Source organism: Watersipora subatra, chromosome 2 (genome assembly GCF_963576615.1).
Source record: "Watersipora subatra chromosome 2, tzWatSuba1.1, whole genome shotgun sequence".
In the NCBI taxonomy this organism is placed as follows: domain Eukaryota; kingdom Metazoa; phylum Bryozoa; class Gymnolaemata; order Cheilostomatida; family Watersiporidae; genus Watersipora; species Watersipora subatra.
Window position 1 is genome coordinate 33,405,660 of NC_088709.1, and position 10,464 is coordinate 33,416,123.

A 10,464-nucleotide genomic window follows, 5' to 3' on the forward strand; every position below is an offset into this window, starting at 1 on the left:
ACTGCAAAAACAACTTACCAATAGAGAATGCAGCCAAACCGCAGGATAAGCATATAATACAAGCAGTATAGTACAAGCAGCAAGACACCCAAAGACCTCCAAAGATCCAATAATTAGAAAATGTCAAAAGTAAATAAGAAACTTCAAAGAACCATTAGAGACGAATCAAATGATTACACACATATAGATCTGCCACCTCTGTCAAACAAGACCTAGATACCAGGAGTAAGTCACAAGCTCCACCCTACATGTCAACATCATGTGCACCAGCTGAAGACACAAAAAAGATATCTTCACACTCCTGACATGAAACATTGAACTTTAACACTCAACCCACACCCACAGGCTAGCCATCCCACATATGGCAGACGTCTATAAAAAAGAACAGCTCACATCTCTAACTCCATCTTTCTCCCTCTCCCTCCCCCTCTTCCTCCCCCTCCCCCCATGGAACCTCATTATCCTTCATCAGCTGAGCCTCTTCTACACCATTATCTCAACGGCCGAAACTCTCTACCAATGGACTGTCACAACTCTCATTTGACTGTCAAGACTCACAGCTATACGAAACTGAGCAAACAAGCATGGACGACCATCTGAGTAAGGAAGTAACTTTTATTAGCCCTTCTAACTTTTTGTCATTAATATTTTTGTTTTTGAATTTGGTTAGTTGTGCATTTAATTGTTTGACTTATAGAATAACGAAGTAATTTTGACTGGTAAATATCAGTATTGCTTACACCAGCTTAACACCTTCACATGTACCTGAACCAGTAATAATTAAATTAGTTCCCACAAACTAAGCAAAAGTGCACAAACTAGACATAGTCAAAATAGAATAATATGACAAGCGATTTCAACACTGATGTTGTGTGTGAAGCCGGATTAGTTATGCATAACATGATTTCTCCACATCCACCCATGACACCCGCTAATCGAGATCCACTTCACAAAGAACGAAAATGTTAAAAAAATTATCGTAGCTGTGCATTGATATTAGTTTGAATAATATATTGAACCATTATGCAATGAACTTTTTTATTTTTTTACAATGATTGTGTTTTCAATTTAATCAGTATCAGAAAGTCTGTGTCGTTAAGGTATTCTGGCGGCTGGTATTCATAAATAAGTATGCGTCTACTAAAATGATACTTCATAGTAATAATGGTTATTGTTCATTCATTTAACAGTGCATATAATAAATAACTAACAGGCAACAGTCATTGAGTATCACCAACTCTTGTTGCAAGATCAGCCACGCTAAGTCGCTAAGAATATGTTGCACTCGTCACCCTTATCACAAACAGAACCCTTGACAAATGTAGGCCTATGTACTCGTTTCCGCGAGGGGAATCCCAATGGCTTTTGTAGTGGTTGACCAAGCTACGGAGAACGCACAAGGTTATTGCTATAATGTTATTGTTCAGTGGTTTCAATTGGCGGCTCTCAGGCTATTGTATCAAAATTATACATCATAGAAACAACCGTTAAAATAGAAGACGGCCAATTACGTTAACTTGCTTTTCAGTGTAGACAACTCCTAAGGCATTACTTTTTCGCTCAAACGGTAGATTTTTTTCTTCGTATCAAACCATGTTGCTGTATTAGCCATACTTCAGCATTGCTTACAGTAGTATTGACCATCTATGAAGTTCATTTTAATAGTTCACCTTTATCAATGAAATTCTGCTAAAGCTTATCAAACCAACATATTTACAATTTCACATGCGTTAATAATTAGTGATTTTTTTAACTTATACACAATCTGATTATGCATGGACAGCTCGCCGACTACTTGGTAGAGGAAGGATGTTGATTCAGGAAGTTTTTACAATAGGCACAGAGTAATGAGTGCGTTCAGCAAGTTAATTCCAGACTGAAGTATGTTATGCAGGTTAAAGCTAGCAAAGCTAAAAATATATATTATAACATTGATTGTAGTTTTTAGCAGGGCTATTATTGTTTTCAGAAACAAATTAAGCAATTTAGTTTGTATTCTTAAAGGATGTATTTGATCCAACATACGACTGATTCAACATGCAAAGGTGGTCGTAGAGATACTAGACATTTTACGTGAAGTTTGTCCAGAGCAGATGTAGAATGTTATGTTACAAATCTCTCCCTCGCTACTTCAATGCATAACAATGATTTTTGTTTAGATTTTATTTTTAGAGAAGAACTTCCTGTTACACACAAACCTACTGTCAAATAAACAGACCTCTTCGCTTTGCTTACCAGCTTCTACAAATGATTGCCTGTTGGCAAATACCAGTCGCTGTCGGGTTTATCACCAGTTTAAAGCTTGTACAACACGAATCATGCCATTGCATGTTCTAACAACCAATTGTATAACAAAGTCACATCGGCCTGCAGTGCATTGATTTCTGTCAAGGTTAGAAGATCAGGGTTTCGTCAATATACTGTCTCTTTCTGTTCAATTATGGGTGTACATCTCCTGTCATCCACAAGTTTGTCATAGATGATAGAAGCCTCTTTGATGTGTCCACCAGGTAGCTCATCTGTTGAAAAGTACAATTTAACCCTGTTGCCACACAATCCATAGAAAGCAGGTCATAAAACAGAGACAGTATATATTACAACATCACATGAACCAAAAATATTGAAAATTGTATCATTCTGGGATATTGCTACTAATCAATATCTGACTGTAGCTGAAGAGTCTTTATCAGGGTTCAAGTCTCAAAACAGCAGCTATATAGAGAGAAGACAACTGACAGGTACACTACCGTCAATCACCATCTTCAACAATATGTTACTTCATTTTCCTGTAAACAGAATGGCAGAAACCAAACGCAGCATTAAAAAACAGAAAATATACTTTAAATAAGCAACTCCAAAAGCAAGATTTTTTAAATACCCCATTCATGATATACCATTTGTGTATGTTTCTTACATACAAATTAAGAGTGTCATTGCTGTCAATATTGTGGTTATAATGTACCGGGAGTACTATTGTACACTCAATGTATACAGCTGAACTATCAGATATGAAAGTCTAACCATTGCTGTGATGTCAGTAGAGATAATAGAGATTACAGTCTAACCATTGCTGTAATGTCAGTAGAAATAATAGAGATTACAGTCTAACCATTGCTGTAATGTCAGTAGAGATAATAGAGATTACAGCCTAACCCTTGCTGTAATGTCAGTAGAAATAATAGAGATTACAGCCTAACCAATGCTGTTATGTCAGTAGAAATAATAAAGATCACAGTCTAACCTCTGTTTATTATTAGCTTCCTATACCAACTCATCGCATAACATGAAGTCGAAGCGAAAATGATCTAATTCTATGTTCATAATTAAAGTGAAAGAAACTGGTGAATGTTAGGAGTAAGAGTACAAAAACAAAATCAGTAAGACTGACATTTGGAGTGACATCTAGAGTGTATATCAGAGCATGTACAGAGTACCTACAGAGTATTTACTAGAGTATCTATTTACAAGAGTAAATACAGAGTATCTAGAGAAAGTAAATCAAAATAAACAGAAACAAAGAAGCACCGAGCAGAAGCAGTCGTAAGACTACATGGCAAAGGTTATGGTTTAAGGGGTGATAGAAAGGCAAAGAGTTGGCATGACTGCATCAGAAGAAAGAGGTACAAAACAAGCAAAAATAATTTACGAAACGTGCCTAAACCATGCTGATATTAGGTAAACCAATAAAGGTCAGGAGTGTGAAGCAAAGAAGCCTCAGATACAAGAGGTCCTACAAATACAAATAAATTTGCTCACATAAGAGTACCTGTAGCAAACTCCCGCACTTCCATTCTTTCGTAAGACATGTTCACCTCTGTCAGTCTCAGTTCAATTTCCTTCATTATAACATACACGCTATTTCTCAGCTGTTTTTGTCTTCCAGCATCTGCTTCTCCAGATTGTTATTCTTGTTGTGTATTTATGTTAGCTGTAACGGAAGTGTGATGAAACCATTATAATGCACCAACACTAACTGGACTTCTAGCTCCAATGTCTGCGTACATGTCATACACCGCGTAACTACATTGTATTTTATCAGTTGCACAATAACAACATCAACTCAGAATATAGTGCCTGTGACTATAGCAAAAGACACAGTCAAGGTCAAAAAATCTATTCTTTACATTCATGGTTTCTACATTGGTTACAAACGGGCAAAAAAGAATTTTGTTTTGGTACAAAACTATCAACATTTTAACAAAAGTGGTATCTATAAAAAGTTAATGATAAAATGGGTCTGCTACAAAAAACAGATGCATATATACAAATGGTAAAAAATACTGATAAATCTAAAGATGGTAAAGGATATCCAGTAATACTTCGACATAGGAGTGTTCCAATATACGAGAAACTTGAGAAACGTGGAAAATTCTGAACAATTTGGCAAGAAAGCCCTAACAATGCTGTTTTCGTAATGAAGTGGATTTTAGTTAGCAAGTTAAGAGAAGTTGTCTGACCACTGACAATCTAATTGAAGGAATTGCAACTCCAACTGTGTTACTCCAACGGTTTCAGCGAAAGACTATTACTGTTTTACACCAAAGAATTGCTGAACTGAAAGAAATCGGGCATCGTGTCCCTTCCAGGCGTTATGAAAAATTTTCGGCGAACAGCATTTCGGGCTTCTTTGTTATTTTGATGTATTGTAATCAGCCCACCGACATCCAAATTTGAACTGGGGCGAAGATTTTATAGAATTCATATGGTGAAATAGGATGTGTATGGTGAGATGAAAAAATCCTCATGATCCAGTTCGTATAGTGAAAAAATCACCTATCAGGGTTTTCGTATTCTGAGGGTGTACTGTACATATATGAATGGATAATATACAGATACATCTATGAATGTTAAATAGTACAGATACATCTATGAATGATAAGCAATACATATACAATTTGGAATGGTAAATAATACAGATACATTTTTGAATGATAAATAATACAGATACATCTATGAATGGTAAATAATAGATACATCTATGAATGGTGAATAATAAAAATACAGCTATGAATAGTAAATAATACAGATACAGCTATGAATGGTAAATAATACAGATACAGCTATGAATAGTAAATAATACAGATACAGCTATGAATGGTAAATAATACAGATACATCTATGAATGATAAGCAATACAGATACACCTAGGAACGGTAAATAATACAAAATCTCTAAAAATACATACATCTCTAAAAGATAAGCAATACAGATGCATTTATGAATGGTAAAGAATACAGATACATCTATGAATGATAAGCAATACAGATACATCTATGAATGGTAAATAATACAGATACATCTATGAATGGTAAATAATACAAATACATCAATGAATGGAAACAATACAGATACATATATGAATGGTAAACAATACACACATCTATGAATGGTAAATAATACAAATACATCTATGAATGGCAAATAATACGGATATGTCTATGAATAGCGAGTAATACAGATACATATATGAATAGCAAGTTATACCAATACATATGTGAATGATAAGCAATACAGATATAACTATGAATGGTAAATAAAACCGATACATCTATGAATAGCAAATAATGCAGACACATTTATGAATGTTAAATGATAAAGATGCATCTATTGTAAAATAAATAAATACATCTGCGAACATCACAAGATATAGCTTTATACAACGTACATCTGTAAATGATGAATTATATAGATACACCTGAAAAGGATAAAATATATATACATATATATATATATACATCTATGAATGGCAGATAATATACGTGGACATAAATTTAATTGGAAATGACATAGATATATCAATGAATGGCAGATCATAAAGATACATCTATGAATGCTACAGACTACATGTAGATACATCTATGAATGCTACAGACTACATGTAGATACATCTATGAATGCTACAGACTACATGTAGATACATCTATGAATGTTACAGACTACATGTAAATACATCTATGAATGCTACAGACTACATGTAAATACATCTATGAATGCTACAGACTACATGTAGATACATCTATGAATGCTACAGACTACATGTAGATACATCTATGAATGCTACAGACTACATGTAAATACATCTATGAATGCTACAGACTACATGTAAATACATCTATGAATGCTACAGACTACATGTAGATACATCTATGAATGCTACAGACTACATGTAGATACATCTATGAATGCTACAGACTAGAGACATTCAGCAAATAAGTGGTTCAAAAACAGAAAGATAAACAAATAAACTTTTTAAAGATTAAAATCAAGCAAACCAAAAGTCTCATGCGTCAGAGTTTTGCTGTTCCGTATGTAGATTTTATGAGCAATTTTCTACTATTTCCTAGAACACTCGTCTAGAGCTTACCTTTAATGCTCATCTCGTAGAAGAGTCATCTCCTCTTTGGTTGGTATGCGCAGTTATCCAAATTTGTTGCTTAGGTTCTCATGCTAGATGTTTGGCAGGCACAGAGTATTTTCATGCAAGTATTCTCCCCTGCAACTATGGAGGACCATTGGCTAGCTGTTAATTTAAATTATATACAATTTTATACCGACTCTATGTATAATTATAATAAAACTCCGTTGATTTTGCAAAATAGCAACAAAATACAGCAGACATTCATAAAACGTAAATAATCCAGTTCGGAAACATTTACGCTATGGGAATTATATGTCATACGAACAGTAAAATACATACAAGTGAATAACCTAATCTGTTCCAAGATCTTCCCAAGCTCACATATTTGCCCCTTCTAACAGGAAAAACTAGACTTAAAGGTTGACTTGCAACAAAATTCACATTACAGTTATTTGGTTTCAAAAGGTTCATCTTGCCTTACTCTGTTGTGTTGTAGGTGCAAAATATGTAGGAATGTGATTACAAGCTCTTGAAAGCTCAAAAGCAAACAGTTCATCGCAGCCATCACAAAAACTCTGTAGGTTGGAATCCCTTTATTTTGATGACGTACTCAACTTGACGTGGTTATTGTTTTGACACATGATGTTATCACATGAATTAGAAGGCCGATAGAAGGCTCAATATAAAACGTCTCGCAGCCCTAGTTTTTTGAAAAACATGTCGGGTTCTACCAAAAAGCCTTTATCAAATATAGATGCACACTACTTTACAATTTCGTTTCAGATTGGTCTAATCATCTAATCATAATCTGATCATGTAACCCATACTTCCTGCCAAATGGCGCGAACAATTTCTGCAGCATTCTTCGACTATCACAGGTGACCAACAGGCTCATCATGTTTTTCAAAGGATGATAGGCACTCCTTTGAGCTAAGGTTGAAAAATTAAACTAATTTTTAGGCTAGGCTTTGAGATATCAGTGCTCAAAGTGACAGTATTACAATGATGATGAATTAGACGCATAAGGACAATAGACATGGTTTTATTCAATGCGTGGAGTACATTTGTGAAAATATTTCGACGAATGAGGCTGCATGAAAGTGTAAACAGAAGCCATCGTGTTCATCTACATCACATTTGAGCCATTTTGGAAAGGGATTCCAACCTAAGGCGTTTCCATGATGGCTGCGATTAACTGTTCGTTTTTGAGCTTTTAAGAGCTTGTAATCACATTTCCACATATTTTGCACCTACAACACAACAGAGTAAGACATGGTGAATCTTTTGATATCAATTAACTGTAATGTGAATTTTGTTGCGAGTCAACTTTTAACTTTTAATTAAATGATTGTACAGTTACTGTAATATGATGGATTTGCACTGACAGTTTTTCTCTTGTTCTTTTCCCTTTTCCCCCGTTTATGGTCGTGACTACGGTAATTTTACAATAAGTTTAGGGAAACGCCCACCCTCAATGTCAATTCACACTGATAATTCCTTCTTTATAAAAAACAAGGTCTATTGTGCAGAGGAAAAATAAGAAAAGGTATTTAATATGTCTAAAATAAAGTAAAACAAAGATAATATATCTACAGATATATCTATATATAGATATATCTATATAAATATATATATCTATATATATATATAACTTTGAGAAATATATATATATATATATATTTCTCAAAGTTTGTGGTCATCTGTTTGGCTAAGGCTATTAGAATATTGGATTTAAAATCTCACATCCTGCTGGATTTGAACTCACCACGATTGCAACCGCAAGTTTGTATCCCTATTGTATATGCACGAGTCCATGAAGGATGTCATGATTCATAGCCCTTACCTTATACACTCTTTTCCTGATTTTTATGTTAAATGATGTAATAATCGAAACTATGAACTCTATGAAACATGATAGATTTTCATAGAGTTAGCAATTTAAACTCTATCAACTCTATGAAACATGATGCTTTTTCGTAAGGTTCAATTTCTAAATCTTTAAAGGTCAACTCGTTTCACGAGGACAATTGCATTATCTCGAGTAGGAATAGCCTCTACATTCTCTCTCCGTTAGGTCAGACAAAGACAGTTCGATATTTCATTTTTTCATTTGTACCAGAGAGGTACCATTTCATTCGAGAGGTACCAGTATCGAGAGGTACCAGTATCGAGAGGTACCAGTATCGTCGTATTCAAAGTTTTGATGGATAGCATCTGCTGGAACAGTAACCTTTTTTGTATACACACACACACCCACTTCTATGCAACGAATTGTTATTATTAATTCAACCCATTCAAGATTTTTATTTTGTTTTGTCAGTTTCTATTAATTGTATCATTACCAAATCATCTTTTATTGTAATCGTAGCAAAACAGAATTAATTTAGCTATTACTTGCTAAATATTTCACAGTTACATTTAAACATTTTTATAGTTGTTTATTTTGTTTCTTAATTTATTTGAACTGCACAAAACATTTTCATCATGATATGAAATTTGAAAGTTGCAGTTGTTTGACAAAGTTTGAAAACCCTTACAGTTGTTTTATTACTTCGCTTAATTTATTTAAACTGCACAAAACACTTTTCCAATGATTTGAAGTTTGAAAGTTAAAATGGTAACTGCTGTTATATGTTAAATAAAAAAAGTTTTCTGTGTAACGACTTTTATAACCCAAGCAACGCCGGGCATTTAAAAAGTCTTTACTATACGTAAAAGAGCAATGTCTGTCTGCGTATCCATAGTTCACCAGAGTTCGACAATAGGGTAAAATATAGAGTTCAACAAGACTACAACTCATGACGTTCAGCTTGGTATACAGACACTCTAACATCTGCACCAACCAGTCGCCTTTAAGAGTTTCTGAATAATTGCATGGCTACTTATTCTCTGTGCTTGTTTGACACACCTGACTAGCTCTCACGGCACACTAAACAGCCACTCTACTTGTATATATGAATAGAAATATGTATCGACGTCATTTCGCTCCCAAGTTTAGCAGAAGACAAAGGCATTATTTAAGGCTAACTACAAGATTACGTTATTCAAATCAAGTTTAAGAATTTGCAACGACTTAACACTTTACGCTATATAGCATGAGCTATATAACGTACGCTATGTATAACGTGACCTATATATAGCTTACGCTATATAACATATGTTATATATATAGCGTAAGCTATGTAACATATGTTATGCTAACATATGCGTAAGCATAAGCTATGTTACGTAACAAAAACTTTAAATAAATTATTTTTATCAAGGGTAATTTTCATCATGGGAGGTTTACATTATAGGAGCGTCTATTGTACCTGATATTTTGCTGGTTTCCATGCTTCAACATTTGGACTTCCTTAACACCCTTCGATGCATAAAACCTTGGAAAATATAGTAATGCAGTTTTCTCCAAAGCCTTTTATATGAAGATAATTTTCACATACCAGCCCTACAAAACATTCAATAAACAATATTCCCTGTCTGTAACAAGCATCATGGTCATATCTGTTTACCATGTAAAAGTGAGTTACAATTTGTAAATCGCAACCCAACAAAATGATGAGTAGGAAAAGTTCAAGTATAAGGAGACTTGAAAAGGAGGTAATGACAATGTAAACCAATAAACTATAGAAGTAGGTTAACAATTTTGTGAAATTTGCATAGCAGTGTGTTAAACCCTGAACCCATTTTTTTCTGCAGATCAAAACCACACTTGGCAAATTTTATGAAGTATGGTCTTTATGAGAAAATGGTAAATCAAAAAAACCGCATTCAAATTTTAGTAGGTATAGTTTAGAAGAGTGAAATATTTTAGATATTCTATATCTATAAAATGCAGTGTTTGTATTTTTGTCATATGCGCATCCAGGGAATAATGATTGGTTAAAATATATGCTAACTGCGAAAACTATTGGTTCTTAAAATATCGGTCGGCATTGTTTTCAGCATCACATTAATTCTGCACATCGGAGTTGCATTACCACTTTCTGCAAGACAAAAATTATTTCCCTTTTAAAAATTACAAATTTACAAGAAATGTTTTTCTCAGCAATCTGTTTTAGCTATGCCTTCAGCTTTCAAATATTTGAGTTACACAGACATTTGGACAC

The 10,464-nt window shown here is 34.1% G+C and overlaps 1 long non-coding RNA gene across 2 annotated transcripts; it reads right to left on the reverse strand.

Annotated features, from left to right (window-relative positions):
* Positions 1-2,030: 2,030 nt before the first annotated feature.
* Positions 2,031-9,804, reverse strand: LOC137387329 (uncharacterized). 2 transcript variants are annotated; one of them, XR_010977894.1, is made up of 3 exons: positions 9,670-9,804; positions 6,365-6,499; positions 2,031-3,928 (listed from the first exon to the last, which is right to left on the reverse strand). It is a non-coding gene; the product is annotated as an uncharacterized lncRNA (long non-coding RNA). The 2 variants fall into 2 exon arrangements; XR_010977893.1 differs by having other exon boundaries at positions 6,365-6,520; positions 9,670-9,803.
* Between the last annotated feature and the right edge of the window lie 660 nt (positions 9,805-10,464).